Below are 25957 nucleotides of genomic sequence, written 5' to 3' on the forward strand. Positions count from 1 at the left end.
TTTCAAGATTCCAAGTTGAACATAAAGGAAATGTCTTTCTATTGTATGTCACATATGACAAAAGTCAGAACAGGAAATGTTAGTGTCCAAAGGCACAAAATGGAAAAAGAACAGTTTTGTAATCCTCTGGCCACTCTGCACACTTTCATAAAAAAGAACTTCTACACCAAACTCTTTTTCCCTGGCAGAACGTTTCAGGCATGAGAACATCATGGAAGACCTTAGTGAAAATGCCTATTTCTCATGAAGATTTGGGGTCAGAAAGTTTTTCTGTTTTCCACTGCAATCATGTTGATTCACTGCCTGTTGAATTTTGAAGTCCATTAGATTTTGTACTTGGCAGGGGGAAATCTAAAAAATTTCTTTTATTCTGGCCAAATAACAATGACATTCCCCTATGAATTGGAGTTTGTAACAAAAGATGATAAAATAAGACTTCAGCACCTATGTTTGTACTCTTCTGTGATTTAAAAAGGATGTAATTGCCCTAAAATGGTTTGTGTCAGAGTCCATTCGGTACATAGGTAAGAAAACAAAAAGATGAAGACCTGATTGACACAGGTTTAATAAGGGCCATTGGGATTTTAACAAATGAAAGGCCTTAATGTACTTTAGACCTTCTAAAAGTACCTTAAAGTTTGTTGTCCTTGATTTTTCAGCCACCAGCTTGAAGCAGTAAAATTGAACTCTCTGAATCTAAATACAAATTGTCATATATGTTAGTTGCTTATATATCTTGGATATCCTTTCCATATCAAGATATATCTTAAAACAACAAAAAAAAATTGTTTTCAGTCAATCACTTCTCTCCTTATCTTTTGTGCAATATTTCATTTCATATAATGACAATTGTGTATTTTATCTATTTTTTAAATATAATATTTCAAATAGAAAAATTTCATCTAAATTAACTATCTTCATTTTAGAATCTTTAATATTTTTTATTCTTAAATATCCATGATTTCATTATTATAGACATTTCTACTGACACATATGATAAAATATCTACATTACAAGTGAAATATGTTAATGAGTTTCTTACAATTTAAACCTGATGCCCAACCCTATAAGGATGAGTCCTTCATTTGCCTACTCTAAAATCCTTGCAAAACAGCCATGGAGTCTATCTACAGATATGGATGCCTTTCTTGGTTGATGAGATATACTAGACATTGAAGTCTACTAACAAAGCCTTTGAGAACCCAAAGTTCACACTACACACCAATGAGATATCAACTTGGGTTTTAGAAGGATTTCTTTTAATGGGATGATTAACACATATTTAAAATAATGCATATTAAAAATAAGAGGCATTTTTAAGATCTCACAACTCCTTAGAAAGCCTGAAGAGTTGCCATGAGTGTACCATATGTCCTAGCTTCTTAAACAGTGGGTTGCTACCATATATGGGTATCTCCATACAACACATGTGGGGACCGTGAAAAATTTGGCAACAGTAGAAGATCATGTATACCTCTTTTATATCTGGGTCATGTAAAATTTATTGGATGAAAAGGGGTTGAGAGAGGAAAAAGTTTAAAAAGCCCTGCCATATATAACAATTCTAAAACAATATTATTTTGTAAGAATATGAGTAACAACTCATAACTAATTTGAACCATGGCTTTTAAATCATGAGTATAAGAGCAATAGTTCAATATCTTGAGACCAAAACAATATGTATACAACTCTCTGACCCTACCCTCTATCTCAAAATCCTTCAGGCTTACTACAATGTTCTTTTGGGGATTTCTTATTTCTACTTACCTTTGGTTTCAGGGGATCCTTTAACTCATACTCTATTCAGGTATACATCTTGGGAACTAGAAGTCCTCAATGATCTTGTTTGTCCAATTGGTTCATGGAAACAGTTAGTGACATGACGTAAACTATAACTATCATATTAATTTCAGTCATGTCACTTGATTCTAATTTTATTGAACTTTTTAAGCTCTCTTCTAATTGACATCACTTGTCTCATAGTCAGGAAAGGACTATTTTCTATTTGCGTTCCTATTTAGTACTGAGCACAACAGAACTGGGTGGCACATGCCCCATATCATGTAGTCTATAGTACATTAAATACTATCCTAGATTCAAGAACTTTTATTTAGTAAGTGACTTAGAGTACAAAGATCTAAGATCAGCTAGGACATAAGATGCATGTAGTCTATTATATCCTAATGAAAAGAGGACTAATGCAAGCCTTTTCTTCTATCACATAAACACATACATGTACACAGCATGTATATTTCTGTACATAAATGCATAAAATATACATCTTATTTCCATGTCTACACATTATGTAGGTGTATATGTGTATGCTGCATATGTACATGTATCTATGTAGTCAAATTTCATAAAACATTTCACCTGACATTCGCCTGGGTGACATGTATGATACACTTGCATGTGTACAAATAATATACACACATATGTCATAGACATGCTATATGTATTTATATACATGTGCATAAAATAGCCATATGCAGAGATACACTTATGTACATGTGCAATACACATGCCTCCACATGCATGTGTTGTATTGTATACATATGTTCACATTATTTATATTAATATATATGTGTAAAATAATATTGCATTGTGTTACATATACATATATGATATGTGGTATATTACTTATGTGCTTCTAATCTATTAATTAATAAGCAACTGTTTAAGAAATTTATATGACTTATGTATTCTCATTTATATATATATGTACTCTGCTAAATATAGCATAAATAAATTTTTAGTATTATTTCAGAGATTAGATACTAAGAAAAAAATCAGAAAGAAAATGTTATGATAAAAAAAAAATAAACTCACAGATCAGATCAAGTCCCTGATAATTTTTCAAATTTCCAGGAAGTCCAAGGTAGAAAATTCTTTGAGTCAGAGGATAGTAGAGGTATAAGAACCCTTAGAGAATAGTGAGGTTCCCCCTCTCACTTTATAAATAAGCAAACCAAAGCATGGAGAAAGTCAACACCTTTCCCATATTCACACAGCCAGAGATTTATAGGGTGGAGCACACCTTTTACTATGCATCACTGTGTATTGTGTTCACAGATGTAATGGGCCTGGTAAGATGTTCACTTTTTATATTGAAGCCATCTATCTTGTTATTCTTAGGAGGCTGAACTTATAGCAAAAAATATTTTAAAAGTCTAAATTCTCTCAGACACTGGACGTATCCATATGATAACTTTTAAATGAAAAACAACCCTATATATTATGTCTGTCATTAGCTGACTTTTCTTGTTCTTCAATGTTAAGTGAATTTTTTTCTTGAAATAAATACCCATCCATAAAAATTTAACAATCATAGAGAACATGTTTCTTTTTTTATGTGGCTTCAGCTTGATGGGAGTTAAAGAAAATATTATAAGAGATGTTACAGTTATGGAAAACAGTTTTAATCTGATGAGAAGTGACATAGGGAATACTTATTTATACCCTAAAGTCTCAGGGATCCATAAATGAATGTATTTTTTGGGGGAAAGTGTTAGCTGAAATTACAATAATAACAATTATGATTAAAAAGGTCATCTAATAAATTTTTGCTCTTCAAAGAACTATAATGCAGTATTTAATGTAGTTCATGTATGTATATGCAGAACAGGATCCAATCTGCATTAGCAGAAATGTATACATATAAATACATACATATATACACGCATGTATGTATACATTATTGTACTTCATTAAAAAGCATAAAGTCTGGCAGAAAAGTGATAAATGACTTATTTTATCACTTTAATATAAATTTTGATAATTTTTTTCTGCTAAAACTTTCCCCCTACATGCATTCATTTCTTAAAGGGTAAATCAGTATTTCCGATGTCATTTATGATTAGATTAAATTTATTTTCCACGACTGTAGCTTATTACTTATAACTTGCTCTAATTAATATTAAAGTATATATATAATACATATATGCACATGTATATACATGTGCACATAGAGATACACATAATGAACATGCACACATATACATAAACATATACACACACATACATCAGCTAGATGACACAATTCATAGAGCACTGCACCTGTATTCAAGGAGAATTGAGTTCAAATATGGCCTCAGACACTTACAATCTGTGTGACCCCCAGAAAGGTACTTAACCCTTTTTACTTCAGTTCCTCAACTTTAAAATGAGCTGAAGAAAGAAATGGCAAATCACTTCAAGTATCTTTGCTAAGAAAACTCCAAATGTGGTCATGAAGAGTCAGAAATGACTGAAAGATGACTAAAAAATTATACATACACATATATACATACATATATATATATACACACATATGTGTATAGATATATGCATACCTATACACAAACACACACACACACACACACACACACATATATATATATATATATATACACACACACACACAGAGCAGGTACCAAACTGCATTAATGGACAATTGCCTACTCCAATTGTATCATTAGTTAACTCCACAATCATGCTACCTTAACCAAGGAGCCTGCTTCTGGTTGACACCTCCCCTATTTTTATTTTTAAAAGATCCCACATACCTCTTCAAGTCTCCTAAAAAAGATGAGACTTGAGGCAGCTAGGTGGTGCAGTGGATAGAGCACCAGCCCTGGAGTCAGGAGTACCTGAGTTCGAATCCAGCCTCAGACACTTAACACCTACTAGCTGTGTGACCCTGGGCAAGTAACTTAACTCCAATTGCCTCACTAAAAAAAAAAAAAAAAAAAAAAAAAAAAAAAAGATGAGACGACCTAAGCCTTAAAAGAAGCCAAGGAAACCAGCAGTCAGAGGTCAGGGGACAGAACATTCTAGACATGGAAGATAGCCCACAAAATTGAATAAATATGGGAAATGGTGTGTTATGTTAGAGTAATTTCAAGTATTCCAATGTGGCTGTATTGTAGAATGCATGGGAGAGTGTAAGGTATAAGAAAACTAAAAAGGTAGACAGGGTCCAGGTAATAGAGAAATTTAAATAATAAAAATATTATTAAATTTTAGTTTGGAGATAATAGGGTGGGGATCACTGAACAGAGTGGAGACATGATAAGACCTATGCTTTGAAACACTCATTTTGGTAGATGCGTAGAAGATTGTCTGGTGTGAACAGAAATTTTGAGTCAGGGAGACCAGTTAAAAGCTATTGAAATCATCCAGCTGATGAGAGCCTATGCTAGAGTTGAGGTTCTGGACAAAAAGGGAAGGATATGTATATTAAATATGTAAATGTTAAAAGGACCAAATCTGGAGAAAGATTTGATATATGGTGTACATGAATGAGGAGTCAGTAATGGCAATTTGTAAATCTAGGTAATTAGGAGTATGATGATAGACTTGACAGTAGTAGGAAAACCTGGAAGAGAGGAAGTTTAGAGGAAAAGATTGAGTTCTGTTTCGGAAATATTGAATTTGAGATGCCAGTGGAACATACAATTTGATATGTTCAAAAAGCAGCTGGAAATGTGTCAATATAGCTCATGTGAGAGATGGTATATGTCTATCTATACTTATACATATGCACACATTATATACACATGCATATGTATGTGTATATGTATATATGACTATATATAAACATACACATACATGTATATCTATATCTCATAAGAATGAGGGTGCACTGAGTCAATAAAGTCTTCGGAAGTGGTGTTAGAATGGGATTGTAGGATATAGTAGGTTGATGGCATCCTATAACATTATTTACAAGGAATTTTTTTAAATATCCTATAGACCTTTGTCTTGAAATGTTGAGCAGAGCACAAGCTATGTGCCCAGGGCTTGTCCTGACCTCTGACTTCCTTTCTTTTTCCCCAGATAATTCTCCATTTAATTTAGGCTCAAGGGAACAATCATTGGCATCAGAGCATCAACTTCTATTTCATCTCTGTAATTCATCCCATTTTTCACTAGAATTTATTAATGCCCCAAAGAAGCTGCTAAAAGGGAGAGTACCACTAGATCTGAATTAGTACAAATAATGAATCCAGCGAAGTGGTACATTATTTAAATATCCATTATATGTTTCCATTAGGCTGGACTCAATTACCATATTTACAGGTAATAGTATATTTGAATAGTGTGAATCAGAACAATGTGATAACTTTGTGGCAATCATATTTTGCACTAATTTGGATCTCTCTGATGGTCATTCTGGTTCTGCTCTAAGACACTCAACTTCCGTTTTCAAGTCTTCACAAAAAACATAAACAGAGCATCCTCTTATTTTCTCTTAGACAATGGGAATCAACTTAGAAATGGTGTCATTCTTTCTCTTTTTATGTAATTGTCATTCCCCCTTCATTTTGAGGTGAGATTTTAGAGTTTGCCAATACACAAAATCCTTCATCTGGGAATAAAAGATGTTCTCATTAAGGAGCCAACTCTTGCTTAGTCAAATGGCCTTCCTCAACACTGGGCTTCATTACATGTTTTGAGGAAATAAGCAGTCTGTCTATGTCTGAAGTAGAAATACAAAAGATCTTTATGCAGCATTTAGAAAATTTTTAGTTCTATACTGAATGGAATAAATATTTATTAATCACCTACTGTGCATCAGGCCTTTGCCTAAATGCATAAGACCTTGCTTCCACCCTTCAGAAAGGAGCTTATCAACATGTTTTATAAAATACTCAACTAGATTATAGAGAGAACACATTAGCATCAAAACACATCAGTGGACTTTCTTTTAAATCACCATCAAGCTTAACTATCTCAGCAGGTGAAATATCATGGCATTTGAGATATTTGTCTTTAAACTGGTCAGAGAATACATGCTTTAGACTCAATGTTCTTTCATTTGTCACTAAGTACACAGCGTGGTGGCATGCTGGACATTTTTTAATGCTCCATAAAACTCTTCCACTTGCTAAATTGGTACATTACCCAGCAAATGGAAAGCAGAACAGATGCTTTTTCATAATTCTCTACATATGACATCCTCTCCTTCACTTTTCAAGTGATGTATGATTTATTCCTGTGTCAAGTCAATGGGGCAAAGAAATAAAATTTGTTGATTGCTGAGAAAGAAGAGGAAGGGAAAAGAGGGAAGAGAGGTGGAAATTTTGAGGTTAGAAATGATGTAGAGACAGAGCACAGAATTAGAAAGCAGCAGGGAATTGAAAGACAATATTCAGAGGGAATTTCTACCAGCTTATTTTTGTAACCTGGAAAAGGAAATGGCAAACCACTCCAGCATCTTTGCCAAGAAAACCCAAAAAAGGGATCATGAAGAATCAGATATGGCTAAAAACGACTAAACAACAATAACAAAAATTGTTGGAACTGAGCATACCATCCCGCCATTGTTCAATGAATCTTTTTTTTATTTGTTTTTTTAATTTGTTTTTTTTTAATTTTTGGGGGGGGCATTAAGCACTTATTAAAGCATACTAGGTATTAGTAAAAAAGAGAATATGTGAAGTTTAGAAAGTTAAGAAAAGGCCTATCTAGCCCAGAGTTCCAGCCTGGTTTGGTTCTTCCTCAAGTCCTCTGCCACGAGCCTGCTTCAACCATGAACCCCTCAATGAATCTTAAGACTAACTGGCTTCCTCACCATAAAACCAAAAAGGGAATACAAAGTATTCTATGAGTTATGCTTATGGGCGAATCTTTCATACTATCCTCTAAAAAAGGTATAATTAGAATGGATGAGGGAGACAACATGCCCAAAGATGATGATGATGTTATTGAGAACATAATTGATGCTCTATCTAGATATTTAATTTGATTTTCACAAAAACTCTATGAGAAGGGTGCTATTTTTAATCCCTAATTTACAGTAGAAGTGAAATGAATTGCTCACAGACAAATAGCTAATGAGAGAATGTGTCGGGATTTAAACTAAGCCCTTCCAAACTCCAAGTCTAGCATTCCATCCACTGTACTACTTAGCTGCCTCAAAGTCATTCTTGAAAGGTATAAAGTACAGCATAAGTGATAATTGTTCTCTCTTGAGAATTGATTCATTGGATAGAAAGTTGTATTTGTAGCTGTTTTTATGAGCTTTTCATGTTTCATGTCTGCAAAAATAATAGTAATATTTAAAAAATAATATTGTTTTGTTTGTTTTTAATTTTTTTACATTGTTATTTTTTTTGCAGGGCAATTAGAGTTAAGTGACTTTCCCAGGGTCACACAACTAGTAAGTGTCAAGTGACTCAGTGTGAATTTGAATTCAAGTCCTCCTGAATCCCCAGACAGTGCTTTATCCACTGTGCCACCTGGTACCCCAATAATAATAGTTTTTAGGTATTCCCCCATTAACCCTATTTATTAGCCACCATCTTCTGCTGAAAGAGGTGACAGACCATTGACAAGTGGTATAGGCAGCATTAGAAGCAGCAGGAATATAGATTTCACAAGGCTGGAAAGCAAATTTCATGAAAAGTTTTCTCCAAGACAAGCAATTTACCAACAATTCACACAATACCTATGTGCTCCACCTCTACTAAAGTAATACCCTAATGATTCAGCACTCAATTTGACCATGGTTTTTCATAGGTTATTAATAGCAAAGAATAACCTCTGGTAGTTTCTTTTATGCTGAGATGGTATTGAGTCTAGGCTCAATGACATTCTTAGTCTGCTGTTCAAGGAACAGCCTAGCTATATTCCATTGTAATTGATGAAAAAAATCACTAAGGACTAGAATCATTATTAATTCAATTGGCAAATAAAGTCCCTTCCAAATGAATATACCAATTCTTAAATCACAGAATAGCAGAATCCAACTTGTAAGGGACTTTACAGGCCATTTACTCTAATGAGTCCCTGAACAAGTATGTCCTTTACAACACATCTGAAAAGTGGTCATTCAATATTTATGTAAAGAGTTCCAATAGAGGGGGAGCCAGTTCCCAACAAAGCCCTTTTTTTCTTCTGCACAATTTATATTTGGGGGGCATTTTTCCTTACATTCAGGCAAAATTTAACACTGATTATTGCTCCTCATTATAAATCGATGAATAACAGAAAAAAATAAATGAATGAAAAAGCATTTACTAAATACTTAGTATGTGATAAGCATTGTGGTAAATATTGAAAATATGAATAGTAAAAATGGGATAGACTCTCAAGGAGCTCACACTCTATTTGTAAGAGACAACACATAAAAAGTTCACCATGTAGTGTATAGAAAGGTTTAAAAGTCTTAAAGGTGCAGCAGCAAATGGGATATTCACAAGACCTAGGGTCTATTAGTTGACAGTCCTGGGGTGGGGAAGAAAGGGTTGGATGGAAAGACCTGCTGGTCCTCCGTCTCAGTTGAAGGAATAGAGTTGGTGATTCCTATCTTATCCAAAATGTATGAGCATTCAAGTTGCCTTTATAGGCTGGGTGAAACCCAGGGCCAGGAGATAAGTTGAAGGCGTGAAAAAAATGGAGCATCTCAGATTGTGAGTGTTGTTTTCACATAGCCAGCCAGGTCTGATGGCTTCTGGGAAGCCCAGAACTGGTTGGGGGGGGGGGGGATGTAGGTTAGAACAATGGAGGGGAAGGGAATACTTTGTGCTAGTGGATTTTCTCACTACCTAGCCATCCTGGACCAAGCAGAAAAAGTTTTAATTCCTGTTCAATGTAATAGCACCAAAAGTACTTGAAATATAGTTATCATGTCCCCATAAGTCATTTATTTTCCAGGTTAAATATTTCCAGTGCCTTTAGACTTATTCTCAGATAGTATCACATCGAGGCTTTTCCTTACCCAGTGTACCTTCTCTGTATGCTCTTCTAATAATCAATTCCTTTTGATAACATGTTTTCCAGAATTTTAAAACAATACTCTAGGGATGGCCTGACAAAGATAGTATATAATAGAACTGTATCACCTGTTTTATACTGCACTTTTCTTAATCTAGACAGTAATTGTGTTAGCATTTTTTTTTACTGCAACAACACACTGTTGACTCAAAATGAGCTTTCATTAACTAAAAACCTCAAATTCTCTTTAGATGAAGAATAAATAAACAAACACACTAGGCAGCACAGTATACAGTAAAGCATGTTTTCCATCAGAAATGTTCAAGTCTTGCTTCAGATAATTGCTAGCTATGTGATCCTGAACAAGTCACTTTTATTTATTCTCTATATAACATAATTTGTGAAAATGTATGTCTTGGACTGAACTTCAAGGTTCCATTAATATCAAAATCTATGATTCTTTAATAAAGTCTCCTTTACATTATACTTGTGAAGTTGATTTTTTTCAACTCAAAAGTAAGATTTTACATTTATCCTTGATTATACCTCATTAAGTTTAATGTTCTAGTCTATTAATTTTTTGTATCTTTACTCTGTTATTCAATCCTGGATCTCTCCACTAGAAATGTACTTCCAAGTTGCTTCAAATTTTTTTTTAAGAATTAAGACTCTATTGGGGACAGATAGATGGAACAGTGGATAAAGCACCACCCCAGATTCAGGAAGACCTGAGTTCAAATCTGGTCTCAGACACTTGACATGTACTAGCTATGTGACCCTGGGCAAGTCACTTAACCCTCATTGCCCCTCAAAACAAACAAACAAAAAAAGAATCTATTAAGAATATTTCATCAGGTTTGGCCATTCACTTAGTACCACATCTACCCAATTATACTTAAAATTTGGGCGAGAAGATATGCCAAGACTTCTGGCACCCTTGGTGGGTTTGCATTTTGTTTGTTCCTTTCCTTCCCTTTGGGAACAGTAAGAAGCAATTCAGCAGCACCACAGCTGACAAAAGCTTCAGGTATGTCTAGGACTGTAGGGTCTTCTAGGCTACATCTCTAAATCTTCTCTATGAGAAGAGCATGAGATACACTTTAAAATCCTTTTTTAAATATACATAAACTTTATATAAATTCATTGATTAAGAAAGAGAGGAAAAGAAAATATTTAAGGCAGTTTTCTGTGGGTGTCAAAGATATGGAAATTGGAAGAGTGCCTATCATTTTGGGAATGAGTGTATGATTATAACAATATTATTAATCTGTAAAAATGAAGAAAAAAAGAATTTCAAAGAGACTTGGGAAGGCTTGTTTGAACTCATACAAAGTGAAGTGAACAGAATCAGAACAACAACAAAAATGAATAATTTTGAAGAAAATTTTTAAAAGATTTACTATATAAACAACCATGATCCTGGAAAATTGGTGAATAATGTTTCCTATCTTATAACAAAAAGATGATAGACTTACATGGAAAAAAACAAAACTAAACTAAAAAATCGGTTTTTGGATGTGGCCAATGTAGTGGTCAATGGTTTGCTGGATCATGCTTATAGATCTTCCTTCCTTCTTCCTCTTTCCTTCTTTTCTTGCTTCTTCCTTGCTTCTTTCTTTCCTTTCTTATTTTTTAGTGAATGATGGAGATGGGAGGGAGAAAAAGATAAATACTTTATAAACCCAATAACTCATCTTTAAAAAAAGTGAAATGAAGTTAGTTTCTTTTTTTTTTTTTTTTTTGGTGAGGCAATTGGGGTTAAGTGACTTGCCCAGGGTAACACAGCTAGTAAGTGTCACGGGTCGGAGGTCGGGTTTGAACTCAGGTCCTCCTGAATACAGGGCCAGTGCTCTATCCACTGCACCACCTAGCTGCTCCAGTTTCATATGTTCTTAATGACTCCATGTTGGCTTTTTGTAGTGACCATGTGATTTTCTAGAGTTTTTTTTAACTAATTCCTTAAATATGAATTAGACTTTTCCTGGGAAACAAAGTCTACATTGTTATGTCATTTTATATCTAATATATAATGTATATGTTCTATGTTATTTCTTTAAAATTTGAGACATTTTCCTTTTCTGATCTTGTAGCACCTCTCCCATATCTCAGGACTTTCATAGATCACTTACCGTAACTCAGCAATAATAACTGCCAGTTATTTTAATAACTATGCATAAACTTCACTGTGGCTTGATAATGTGAACTCATTAGTGGTAACTGTGCTCTTTTAATCTCTTGCCATTTATATTGAGTTTTGAGTCTTTGTTATTTACTTTTTGTTTTGGCCCTATCAGAAAAAAAAGTAGAAGAGGTGAACATTTTCATTTTTTCATCATCTCCACTTTTTATCCATCATCCATTATCATTCTTCAATCCATTTTAAGCTAGTATCTGGGTTTTTTTATTCCATTCTTTCCCACAATATATCTACCTCACATGAACTAAGAAAAAAATTCCTTAAATTCTGTTAACATCCTTGGAATTCTTTGATAGCCTCAACTAATTCTAATGGTGTTTATTCCTAATGTTATTCTTTTAGAACTATGTCACACTTTGTATAGATTATATATTAGTGCCTTTTGTTTTTTCTTCCTTATTTGCTGTGGAATATACAAAATAAACATAACACATGTTCACATGCATGTAAAGGCCTAAGAATATTTCTTGGGAGACAAAATTAGCAGAAGTGAAAGAACAATAAGGGAAAATGTGCCTAATTTCTGATCACAGGAGTTTAGAGAAAGGACAGGAGAGTATTGCCTGAAATGGTTACAGAAGATTTGTGGAGAAGGGATTGCTCAGTTTTGAAGGCCAGAGGATGGAGTAAAGGCAGGAAGAATAGGGGAAATGCCTTCTGAATTTTAGAAAACAGTATAAATATGGGCAAGGAGGTAAGAATAACAATGGTATTTGGGAGGGGGGGTGGAAGAACAAGTAGAGGAATGTGAATGTGACTCAAGACAACAGGGATTCATTGTAACTGTGAGGGATTGGAGTTTCTAGAATAGGAGATAATGCTTTGGCAATGTGATAAATCTAGAACTGTAGGGAACCTCAGACATCATTGACTTTATTTTCCTTATTTCATACATGAGGACACTGAGGCCCATTTGTTAAACCCTAGGTCACACAGGTAATGACAGAGTTGGAATTTGCTCTTAGGTCTCATATCTGCAAGTTTCAACATAACATGGCAAATTCTTTTCATTCCAAATATATACATTCTGGTGTATTGTCCACTTATAATACTTATAAAAATTATCATATACTGAAAAAGAAACTGCTACTATCATTATATTAATTTAAAATTCTGAGTGAATAATTAACCACAATTCCACAGGTCCAATAATGAAAAATACAGGGTGAGCTAAAAATCACAAAGGGGTTTCAATATTTAATAACTCCTTTATTTTTTGTTTTTAATTTAAATAATATAGCATTATATATGGTGCATGTATACATGTATATATATACACATATATACACATACACATACATATATGAAATTAATCACATTACTTGTGAAAAATCAAATCTTGTATATGGTGAAAAATAAAGGAAAAATTATTTTCAAAAAGCTATTAAAACATCATGCCTCTTGAACCAGCCTGTACTCCCTATCTTCTGACAGAGAAGTTATGGGCTCAGGGTACAGAAATCAATACATTTCTGCATATGTCCAATGAGGGATCTTTTTTTTTTTTTTGCTTGGCCACATTTATTACAAGAAATTTGCTTAATGTGTGTATGTGTATGTGTGTGTGTGTGTGTGTGTGTGTGTGTGTGTATGTTTGTGTTGGTTGTTGTTGTTGGTTGTTTTTTTTTCCCCATTGGTGTAGGGTTGATTTAAAAAAAAAAGATTCAAATTAAAATATATTCTTTGGAATTATGAGCCTCTTATGTTTTTTTTGTTTGTTTGTTTTTTGTTTTGTTTTGGGGGCAATGAGGGTTAAGTGACTTGCCCAGGGTCACACAGCTAGTAAGTGTCGTATCTGAGGCTGGATTTGAACTCAGGTCCTCCTGAATCCAGGGCCAGTGCTTTATCCACTGAGCCACCTAGCTGCCCAAGCCTCTTATGTTTCAAAGGGATACTGTAATCTTTGGTATCTAGCCACCTTGCCTCTAAAAATTGTTTAAGTTCTGCATAACCAGACACCTGGCTCATGACTACTACTTGCCACCCACAGGTGGTGGCAGTGCTGCAGTTTCAGAAACTACATGGAATTGGTCCTGCTTTCAAGGCCTGCCCAGTGGGGCTGATACAGTTAGACCGATGGATGGGAAATGGCCCTGTACCACCCTTTGTATGATATATGGAGAGGGTTGTCTACTATGACCCTCACCCCAATGTGGGAGTGATGTCTCAGCCTGCTTAGGAGATCATTTTCCCCAGTGGTGATACAGGAACCAGATTTGAAAGCCCTTCCAAGGGCGGCAACCTAGAGCCCACCACCACTGCTCGATTCACCAAGATAGAGCCAATGGAGAGTGGAGGCGAGCCACAGGAGGAACTTGCCCAGAGGAACTGGAGCAGTTTGCCAAGGAGCTAAAGCAGAAGAGGATCACTCTGGGTCATACACAGGCTGATGTGGGTATCATCTTGGGGGCTCTCTTTGGCAAAGTTTTTAGCCAGACCACCATCTGTTGCTTTGAGACACTACAACTCAAGCAACAAGAACAGGCGTAAGCTACAACTTCTGCTACAGGAGCTGTGCAAAGCTGAGACAGTCCTTCAACAATCCAGAAAGAGGAAGCACACAAGCATTGAGAATGGAAATTGGTGAAACTTGGAGACCATGTTTCTCCAGTGCCCCAACTACACACGTCAGCAGATCAGCAGTATTGCCGAGGAGTTGGGACTTGAGTAAGACATTGTCCAAATTTTGTTCTGTAACCTGCATTAGAAGGGCAAGAACAAGGGGCAGCTAGGTGGCACAGTGGATAGAGCACCAGTCCTGGAGTCAGGAGTACCCAAGTTCAAATCCGGCCTCAGACACTTAACACTTACTAGCTGTGTGACCCTGGGCAAGTCACTTAACCCCAATTGCCTCACAAAAAAAAAAAAAAAAAAAAAAAAAAAAAAAAAAGAAGGGCAAGAACAGCAATGGCAACTCACCCTGAAAGGATTTTGAGGCAGCTAGGTCCTTCCCTGGGGGACCTATGCCTTTTCCCCTAGCTCCAGGCGTTCCTTTCAGTCATCCCATTATGGGTGCCCTCATATTGACCACTCTTCACAGAGAATGCATTCTCTCCTCTCCCTGTTACCACTCTGGACTCTACCATGTGTTCAAGCTGAAGGGCAAACCCATGCTTGGGCAGAAATCTCTATATCCTGGCAGTATTAAGGAACAAGGAAGGATGGGATCAATATTTCAGATATTCATAAACATTTTTGAGAGAAATGGGTGGAAGGGAAATTAGGAAGTTTGTGGCTTTTCAGTTCTGCACCTCTTTCACCTCTCAACTCTTAAATAAAGCAATGTAAAGCAAGTCTAATTGAATCAAAGCCCTGAGAATATTTACAGAACTGTCCTGTGTTCCCCCTATGCCTCCTCCAAATTAAACATCCCTAGTTACTTCAACCATTCATTATATAATAGCTAGCATTTATGTAGCACTTTAAGGTCTGCAAAGAGCTTTTCAATTTGTTACCTTATTTGAGCCTCACAACAACTCCTTACGGGGTTGTTGCTGTTATTCTTTATCACAGAGAGGAAACTAAGCTAAGAGAAGTTCTGGCTCCTGGTGTTGAAGTAGAATTTAAACTCAGGTCATCCTGTGTCTTGCATCTTAACACTATAAATTAAGGTACCTGTGTCATATAACATTATCTTCATATGCTTTATTCTCTTGGTCCTTATACATTGGACCTTATGGAACTCTGTGGTACACAAACTGAATATTATACGTTTGATTGGATGTGACTAGGACAAAGCAGCTAGGTGACACAGTGGATAAAGTGCTGGGCCTGGAGTCAGTAAGACCTGAATTGAAAGTTGGCCTCAACTAGCTGTGTGACTCTGGGCAAGTCCCTTAACCTTGTTTGCTTCAATTTCCTTAGTTGGAAAATATCTCAAATGGGGTTACAGAGTTGAACGTGACTGAACAACAACAAGGACAAAGAACAGCAAGATTTACCTCTCTCTTTGAAACTATCTACTCATAAATATAGCATGAGGACTGAATTTAAGGAGACCTGAATTCAAATCTGGTCTCAGGCAGGCTAGCTGTGTAACCTTGTGAAAGTTACTTCACCTTTGTTTCTTCATCTATAAAATGGAGATGATAGCACTACCTTCCAAAGTTGCTGTGAGGATCAAGTGAGATCATATTTGCAAAGTGCTTAGCATAGCACCTAGTACTGTTAATATTAGCTACTACTAAGATTATGTGACAGCTTTTTTCCCCCTCTTCTTCCATATAATTGATTTATATTGTTTGTGGGTCAATGAAATGTCCATATCTTCTCCATAAGAATTATCTAGTCCTCCTGCCCTGAATGTTCTAGTGAAATTTTTCTTTTTTCTTTTTTTCAATTTTAATAGTATTTTTTCCAGTTACATGTAAAGATAGTTTTTTATAAAGATACTATTTATATCAATTTCATAAAGAGTTTAAATATACAAGCACTGTGCAGTAAGTCACAATTTACTACAACACTCCTATAATTTTTCCAGTATACGTGAGATCTCTGCAATTTATTTTTTTCTCTGTTTAGACTTTGCTTGAGTTCTTGGGGGTGGGGTGGAAGGGGAGGGAGGAAAAGAAGAAGGAACACAAAGTTTTAAAAAATCGATGTCAAAATTTGTTTTTACATATAACTTGGAAAATAAAATTCTAAACAAAGATAGTTTTAAACATTTGTTTTTGAGTCTCAAATTTTTCTCCCTCTCTTCCTTCCCCCCTCCAAAGATGACAAGCAATCTGATATAGGTTATATATGTAGAATTACATTAACTATATTTCCAAATTAAAAAAAATGTTTAAGTTCTTTTTGTACCTGTAAAGTCAGTACCCATTCTTTATATTGGGTTTTCCTTTGTTCTTTATTCATAAAACCTTGAATTAATTTTTAATCAGGCCACATGTCCTAAATTTATTAATAATGTCTGAATCTATCTGACCCTGTCTTGGAGAAAATCATTACCTCAGTTTTTTTCTGATAATTCCTCCAATTACCATCTTTGAATGCCACAGTAGAAAGGCAGATGGTATATGGTAACTATAAAAAATGTATAGAAGAGTTAATAAGCACCTTAAAAGTTAAGAGAATGCTGGAATTTCAAAGCTGGAAATGGTCTTAGAGAGACTGTAATCCTACCATCATTTAACTGATGAAGAGTGTGAGGTGTAGAGAGGTTAAATAACTTGATGAAGGTAATATCAGCAGTTAGTGGTAGGACCTGACCTCAATTAGACCAGAGTTCTTAACCAATGATCCATGGAAAAATGTGTGGGTAGACTTTAGGGAATTTATAAACATGAATGGGAAAAAAAGATTTATTTTTCATTAACTTTTAAGTGAAATTTACCATTTCATTCTATTATTAATGGAGGCAACAAAAATATTTTGAGAAGAGATCCATACAGTTTATCAGATTGCCAAAGTGCTCCACGAACCATAAAAGGTTAAGAACTCCTGCAATAGCATTAGAATGGGATCACTGTGGGTTGAAGTACTCAGAAAATGTCACGTTAGGCCTTGAGCAGGGTTATGAAAGTCATGAAGGTTATTAAGATTTTGATTTACAGATAATTGGAAGCATAGCTATATGTGGAAGAGAATGACCTAAACAAATTCTCCAAGCAGGGGATAAGAAAGAGGCTGGAGGGGCAGAATAACATTCCTTTATCTTCTGCCAACATTAAACTTTAGCTGACTCTTAATTGCCCATAACTATTAGAGTTTCATTTCTTCAACATCTAACCCATCCCTCTCTCTGTTCGCATCCTGACCTTGAAGTATTTCTAGGGCACTGTGCCTGCTTATAAGTTATGGCTGATGCCAAATGTTGAAAGTAGGCTCTATACTGATGGGATTTGGCAGAGAAATTATGTAGAAACAGTGAAAGCTAGATTCATTAACTGGCATATACTGTTTAATCCAAATTAATTATCTTGGAAGAATATAAAAATGCTATTCAAACTCTGATGTGCAGCCAACTATCATCAGAAATTCTGACTTCTCTGACACTGCTATAATCATGGATATAGATGGCATTCCCTAAAAATTGTTCTAGCTCCAAAATGAAGGCAGCAGTGTGAAAGCCAAGGAGAAAGTATATATATATATATATATATATATATATATATATATATATATATACTTTCACCTCAAGCAACAGCAAATTTTTTTCATTCTGAGAAAAAAATATCATCTTAATTGTTCTTCAGGGCCTCTTCCTTTTCATTATCTAAAAACTTAACTGCCTTTCTTTTACTGACCTCCCACATAGATCTATTCACAATCTTACTTATCATTTTGTCTCATTCTGCACTTAACAGGTTACACATGATTAAGTTGTATACATTTATATATCCACTTGCATAATGCCATGATCACTTAAATGAAGTTCCAGTATACACAAAGATTAAATGTTGTATAGTCTCCTGGTTATTCTCCTTGCCTAAGGTCTTTCTCTACTCTTATTCACTCTCCATTCAGCTGCCATGGTGATATTCCTAAAATTAAATTCTGACTGTGTCACTCCCTTCCCTTACTCAATAAACTTCCATGGCTACCTAATATTTTTAGAGTGAAATACAAAACCCTCTGTTTTAACCTTTAAAGTTCCTTATAACATGATACCTCCCTATATTTCTAGTCTTCTAAAGTCTAGCTTATTAAATTGCGGGTTGCGATTCCATATGGCATCACATAACTGAATGTGGGGGTCATGAAAAAAAATTGGCTATAGTAAAAGGTTACATATAACTACTTTTTCATGGGGCAATGAGGGTTAAGTGGCTTGCCCAGGGTCACACATCTAGTAAGTGTCAAGTCTCAGACCAGATTTGAACTCAGGTCCTCCTGAATCCAGGGCCAGTGTTTTATCCACTGTGCCACCTAGCTGCTCCACTTATACTTATTTTATATACCTATGTGCCCAGGGTCATGTAAAAATTTGTCAGGAAAAAAGAGGTTGTGAGTGAAAAAAAGTTTAAAAAGTCCTATCCTAAAGTGTATTCCTTTGGTTTACTCTAATATTCAGTAACACTGGCATCTTTTCTATTCTTTACACAGGGTCCTTCATCTCTATGTCTTTTTCACCAGTTATCTCCCATGTTTGGAATGCTCTCCTTCACCTCTAACTATTGGATTTGTTCAAGAATGAGATAAAAAACCATTTTTTTTCAAGAAGACATTCCTGGTTCTCCCCCTCCTAACTCTTCTATCTACTCTGTCTACAATTTTAAATATATAGTTTTTCCATGTTGTCTACATAGTGACAAATATATTTCCATGGAGATAACAATATTTCTAAAAATATGGATGGGGCCATATTTTTGCCTTTCTTTGCATCCCCAGTGCCTAGTATAATATCTAAGTCATAGTTAAGTTTTTAATCAATGCTTCTTGACTGACTGACTCCTTTAGTGAAAGAACAGGATAAGGAACTTGGCTCATATCTTAGATTTTCTAGTTATTAGTTTTTTGTCTTTGAGCAGGCCACAACTTCTGTGAGCTTCAATTTCCCAGGTTGTAAACTGAGATAATAATAGTTAGACTGCCTATATCTCTAATGGGAACAAATAAGATGATGCAGGTAACGTACATTTTTAAAACTACAGAATGATAGAAATTTGAGCCATGATCAAATTAAGTTATAAGTCTTATTGCTACAGAATTTATACTCCGATTCCTCACTAAGTCATGGAATTGGCCTTCTGTTATTGGCAACAGAGCACAAAATTTGACAGGTCTTAAAAACTTGGAATGCTTTGTAATATACTATAATCTAAAGAAAGCTACAACTTTGCTTTGGTTCTGTCTCTGTTCTTTGCTACCTTTGTCACCTTGGGAAAGTCACTTAACCTGTCTGGGCCTCAGTTCATTCATTTATAGAATGAAAGAGGTGGATTAGATTACCTGTGAGTTCTCTTTTACCTCTATTTCCATGATCTATAGAATTATTAGTTCATTGTCTATTTATTAGCCTAGATAAATTCATCATGAGAAGGTTGTACATAAGGTAATGAATTGTTTTAGACACAGTAAGTCATAAAACTGTCTATTCAGCCATCCAAGTTGTCAGGGAAGTTATAATATGCATTAATGAAAAGTCTAGCTACACCTTTGAAAACAATAAATCTTTTTAAGTGCAAGTATTGACATAATATAAAATTCAACAAAAAATATTAAAAGTCTCACTTGCAGTATACCAATTTAGGTGCTAGGAATACAAAGATTTTTAAAAGCCTGGTAATTCTGACCTCAAAGATATTATAACATTTTGAGGTGTAAGAAATGACACATGAATAACTATAACAAAATTTATCATGGTATCAAATGGGGCGATATGAAAGATTAAAATGAGGGCAACATTAATTCTAACTAGAACTAGAATTTTTAAAATGAGAATTTCAGTAGGTGAATAAATGGGGATAAACTGTTTTATTCATGATGATTGGCATGTAAGAATGAATGGAGGTGAAATGAGGACATCGATTAGAGTACAGCAACTATAAATGAATGAAAAGCATTTATTATGTACAAATTTTCTGGTTCTGCTCATCTCACTCATCATCAACCCATGCAAGACCCTCCAGGTTTCTCTGAGCTCCTCCTGCTCATCGTTTCTTATAGCACAATAGTATTCCATTACATTCATATACCACAACTTGTCCAGCCATTCCCCAATTGATGGACATCCCCTCAACTTCCAATTCCTTGCCAACACATAAAGAGCAGCTATAAATATTTTTTGTACATGTGGGTCCCTTTCCCCTTTCCACGATCTCTTTGGGCAAAAGACCCAAAAGTGGTATTGCTGGGTCAAAGGGTATGCACAGCTTTATTGCCCTTTGGGCATAATTCCAAATTGCTCTCCAGAATGGTTGGATCAGTTCACAGCTCCACCAACAATGCACTAGTGTTCCAATTTTTCCACAGCTTCTTAAACATTTATTATTTTCCTTTTTTGTAATTTTATCCAATCTGATAGGTGTCAGTGGTACCTCAGAGTTGTTTTAATTTGCATCTCTCTAATCATTAGAGACTTAGATCATTTTTTCATATAGGAGTAGATAGCTTTGGTTTCTTCATCATAAAACTGCCTGTTCATATCCTTTGACCATTTCTCAATTGGGGAATGACTTGGATTCTTATAAATTTGATTTAGTTCCCAATATATTTTAGAAATAAGGCCTTTATCCGAAGTACTGGCCATAAAAATTGTTTCCCAGCTTTCTGTCTCCCTTCTAATTTTGTATGTATTGCTTCTGTTTGTACAAAATTTTTTAAATTTGATGTAATCAAAATCATCTGTTTTGCATTTTATAATATTCTCTATCTCTTGTTTGGTCATAAACTGTTTCCTTTCCAAAGATCTGAAAGGTAGACTATTGCTTTCTCTCCTAATTTTCCTATGGTATCACCTCTTATGTCTAAATCATGTATCCATTTTGACCTTATTTTAATATAAGGTATAAGATGTTGGTCTATGCCTAATTTCTGCCATACTATCTTCCAGTTTTCACAGCAGTTTTTGTCAAATACTGTTATTATTTCTTTTTAGCCATGCATCCCTTACCAGAAAACATGAGCATTGTATCAAGCCCTGCCAACTGGGCATCAAATGCCTTTGGGTGGACTACATAAGATATATACTCTCCCCTAGATATCTAGATGCTTGTATGTGTGTCTTTCTGCGTGTGAAATTTCTAAATGGGAAAACTAGGCAATATAACTTCAATTTTTTCTTACTCCAAATCTCATCTGGGTGATATATAAAATTGTGAACAAGAAAAAACTATTTAAAATGCCAAAGCTAATAAGCTTTGATGTTTCTTAAATATGCTCCTCCCTCATACTTTAGCAATAGTACAATAGAGAGGTTCTAAAATGTACCAACTCAGTGCGTGCTGAACCAGCAGGTAATTCTAGCTTGTCATTATCCCTGGCCATGTTGCTGACTACAAAAAAATGGTATTTTCTTGATTCTTATTGGCAATCAAAGTCAGTCAGACTATGCCTGCTCTCCTTGAAAAAGCAGATACATATGTCTTTCTGTCTCCCTCTCTGTCTTCATGTCTATCTCTGTCGATCTCTTTCCCCTCTCTGTATTTGTGTGCATGTTGATTCCAAAACACAGAATATCAACAAAAATGTATTCCTCTTATTGCTACAGCATTTGACACCATTAGGCCATTTAGCTCCACAGCCTATGAACACACTAAAGTCTTCCCTTTGTTATATAATATAGATTGTCCTGTGGAACAATCTCCCACTGAAATGATGCTAACTTGGGAGAAGGGATTTGCTTAGAGAGATCTTGCACCTGAGCCACTTCCTTTTGCATTCATAAAAATCACTACTAGATTCTGTATAGCATCTGTTCAGAAATTATCTCCTCCAAAAGAGAGAAAGGTCTTTTATGGTGATTTGTTCCCCACATAAAGAAGAGGTTAGTGACTTCCATTTCTTCCATCAAAGTTGACAGGATAGGTAGGCACCACCTGCTGGGATGTTCTTACTGGAAGAGATCCAGGCTCATTATGCAGGTTTGGCAGCAGTCGTGGAAATAAGCCAATTTTGACTGGCATTATTTTAAGACAACATGCTTGTTATAGAGCATCTGGATGAGCCAAGCATTTTTGAGGCTTTATTAAAATAGTCCAATTCCAGGCCATGACATCAGATATTTTAAGTGAAAGACATTGAGTCTAACTATATATTTGAACAAATGGGAAGGAAAGTTGTATTACTAGAATTTTTAAATAGATCTTTGGAATTTGTTTTATACTTAACAATTTTGTAGCAATATGTTATTTTAGTAATAAAATATGCATCACATTAACTCTTTTCTTGTTGATTTCCACTAAGTATATCTGCCACTGGAAAACACTCTTCCACAGATGACATTCATCTATTCTGGAAACACCATATTTAATATTTTTGCTTGGTGATCATGAAATTATCCTGAGCATTGCTAAACTAGTATTAAAATAGATCCATCTCAGGGCATCTAGATGGCACAGTGGATAAAGCACCGGCCCTGGATTCAGGAGTACCTGAGTTCAAATCTGGCCTCAGACACTTGACACTTACTAGCTGTGTGACTGTGGGCAAGTCACTTAACCCCCATTGCCTAAAAAAAAAAAAAATAGATCCATCTCCTTCAATAGCAACTAACTTCTGTCAAAAGACAGTGAAATGCAATAAATGAATATTGGACTGTTACCAATGGTTATGGAATGTACAAAAAAAAGTTGCAACTTTAGACAAATATTTTCTACTTCTCTGGACTTCAAATTTATCACATTTAAAATGACACTGTTGGGCAAGATATCCTCCAAGGTCCCTTCCATACCTAACAACCTATAACTCTCTGATTCCATATACTGGTCACAAATAATTAACAGTGATTCAATTAAAATTCATTTTAGTTCAGGGGCAGCTAGGTGGCGCAATGGATAAACCATCGGCCTTGGATTCAGGAGTACCTGAGTTCAAATCCAGCCTCAGACACTTGACACTTACTAGCTGTGTGACCCTGGGCAAGTCACTTAACCCCCATTGCCCCGCAAAAAAAAAAAAATTCATTTTAGTTCAGATTACCACCACAATTATATGTTTGCTCTCTAATATGATTTCATAGCAAAACTATTTTTAAAATGGGAAACATCTCTAAAAGGTGTAATATACTATTTTTTGCAGAATAGAGATTTATTACTTGGGCTTGGATTTTGAGTTCTTCATCTAGCCACTCCTTAGCTCGAACCACCTTTGACTGCAGGTAGAAGCAGCCACCTACAGATTTATAATTTACCTTAAATAAATGTCAAAGTTCTTCTGGATCGCCTTTCTGTGCAGCTTGGAGACATTGAAGATTTCCTGGGCTTCCTGAAGGCTAAATACAGAAAGTTTCTGCGGCTGCAGAATGATGACCAGCTCGCCCATCTGCTACTGCCTGGCGGGCTGCAAATTCCTGCTGGACTGCCCAGACAAAGGCCCTTCCAACCACCTGCACCCCCATCATGATGATCTGAGCTAGGTATTTGGTCATGGTGGTGGGACTTGGCCTTCAGGGTTGTGGTGGTAGCCACAACAGGGGCCCCAGCTGAAGTGTGGTGGGTCAGAGGTCAAGGAGAGAAGTAATAAACTATTAAAAACAATTTGGGGCAAGTATTCACTTGAATCTGCAACTGAGACTTTAAAACTTATTCCCAGTATATCTGCATTGGGTCTATAAACTGTACTATGATTATTCATCTCAAAGAGTGTGTATTGAAACACAAGAAGTGGGTTGGAGGCAGCTGGAACAGACTTATGAGAGGGAATTGTAAAATGCTCAGTACTTATATCTTGGAAATTGACGAATATTATGATCAGGTCTTGGAAAATTGTTTTGTTGATTTTCCAGGATAGAATAAAGAAAGTCTTTTGGAACTATCTTGGACCATTTTATTGCTGAGAAGAGTCAAATCTATCACAGTTGATCAACACATGATGTTGTTGATACTGTGTACAATGTTCTCCTAGTTCTGCTCATCTGACTCATCATCAGTTCATGTAAGTCCTTCCAGGTTTCTCTGAAATTAGCCAGCTCATCTTTACTTACAGCACAATAGTATTCCATTACATCCATATACCACAAGTTGTTCAGCTATTCCCCAGTTGATGGGCATTCCCTTCATTCCCAATTCTTTGCCACCACAAAGAGAACCTACTATAAATGTTTTTGGGTTTATCAAACTGTTCCTTACTAACTGTATCTCCTGTGCCTTACTTATTCCATTGATCCACTACTCTATTTCTTAGCCAGTACCAAATAGTTTTGATGACTGCTGCTTTATAATAATGATTCAGATTTGGTATAGCTAGCCACCTTCCTGTGCATTTTTTCCAATAGTTCCCTTGATATTCTTGACCTTTTGTTCTTCCAGATGAATTTTGTTATTATGTTTTCTAGCTCTATAAAATAAATTTTAGGTAGTCTGATTGGTGTGGCACTGAATAAGTAAATTAATTTAAGTAGAATTGTCATTTTTATTATATTAGCTTGGCCTATCCATGATCAATTGATATTTTTCCAATTATTTAGATCTTTTTTTATTTGTGGGAAAAGTTTTATGTAATTATGTTCAAGATAGAATAAGGAAAGTGATGGAAAAAATATTAAGGCAGATTGGATCTAACAGTGTGTTAACATACATTTTTCTCCTCTGTAATGATAGGAGTGGTGCCACCTGCTGGAGAGTTACTGTAAGAAAGCTTCACCATGAGGAGAAGGCATCTGAGGGCAAGCCATGTGGTCAGGTCCTTGGAGTCAGGAAGTGACATTTGCTCGTGGGTACTGTCTATCAAACTACCAGCCAATTAGCTTGAAGCTGTGTGGGCATGTGGATGGGACATTCCCAGTTTCACAAGAGGCTTCTGAGAAGAAGAAGGAAGCTTTGGGTCCTTTTTGTTCCTGACCTTGCCATGGATGATGGCATCTCTTAGAAATAGTTAGATTTTTGCCTTTCTCTCTAAATACACAAACACTTACATAGTCTTGCTAAAGCTTCTAATTTATTGGAGACCACTCAGATATTTTAGACAGACTAGCTAGGATTTTAGTCCCTTACATCTTTGAAGTTAGTTGTTAAACATTTATCAGCATACCCCGGGTATGGAGGCAATATGATCACATATTTACCATTGTCTTAGGTGATTCAGTGGATAATTGGAGAGAGAAATAACAAACCACTCCAGTATCTTTGCCAAGAAAACTCTAAAGCGGGGGGGGGGGCATGGAAAGTCAGTAATGATTGAAAAAATTTACTAAACAAAAACTTAAGATAATTATCTTCTGGGGGAAGAAATGTTTTAGATTTATCTACAGAGAACCAAGCACAAAACACTACACAGACATATACATGGCAAATTAATTAGGGTGATGATCTTATGACCTTAGATCTTATAGAGGCAGAATTGTAAAAAGGAGAGAAGGAAGGAAGGAAGGAAGAAAGAAACAAAGAAATGAAGAAATATTAAAAATAAATAAATCAACTGTAAATAATGAATTGGCTTCAGGTTCAGTAAGCCCTGGCT

At 35.4% G+C, this 25957-nt stretch overlaps 1 protein-coding gene and 1 pseudogene across 1 annotated transcript in view; both read right to left on the bottom strand.

The window, feature by feature from the left end:
- Positions 1 to 25957, bottom strand: part of LOC122748834 (gamma-aminobutyric acid receptor subunit gamma-3) — a 383914-nt gene that overhangs the window by 321765 nt on the left and 36192 nt on the right. The window lies entirely within an intron of this gene.
- Positions 16587 to 23927, bottom strand: LOC122748835 (annotated as a pseudogene).

Source organism: Dromiciops gliroides, chromosome 3 (genome assembly GCF_019393635.1).
Source record: "Dromiciops gliroides isolate mDroGli1 chromosome 3, mDroGli1.pri, whole genome shotgun sequence".
Lineage (NCBI taxonomy): Eukaryota > Metazoa > Chordata > Mammalia > Microbiotheria > Microbiotheriidae > Dromiciops > Dromiciops gliroides.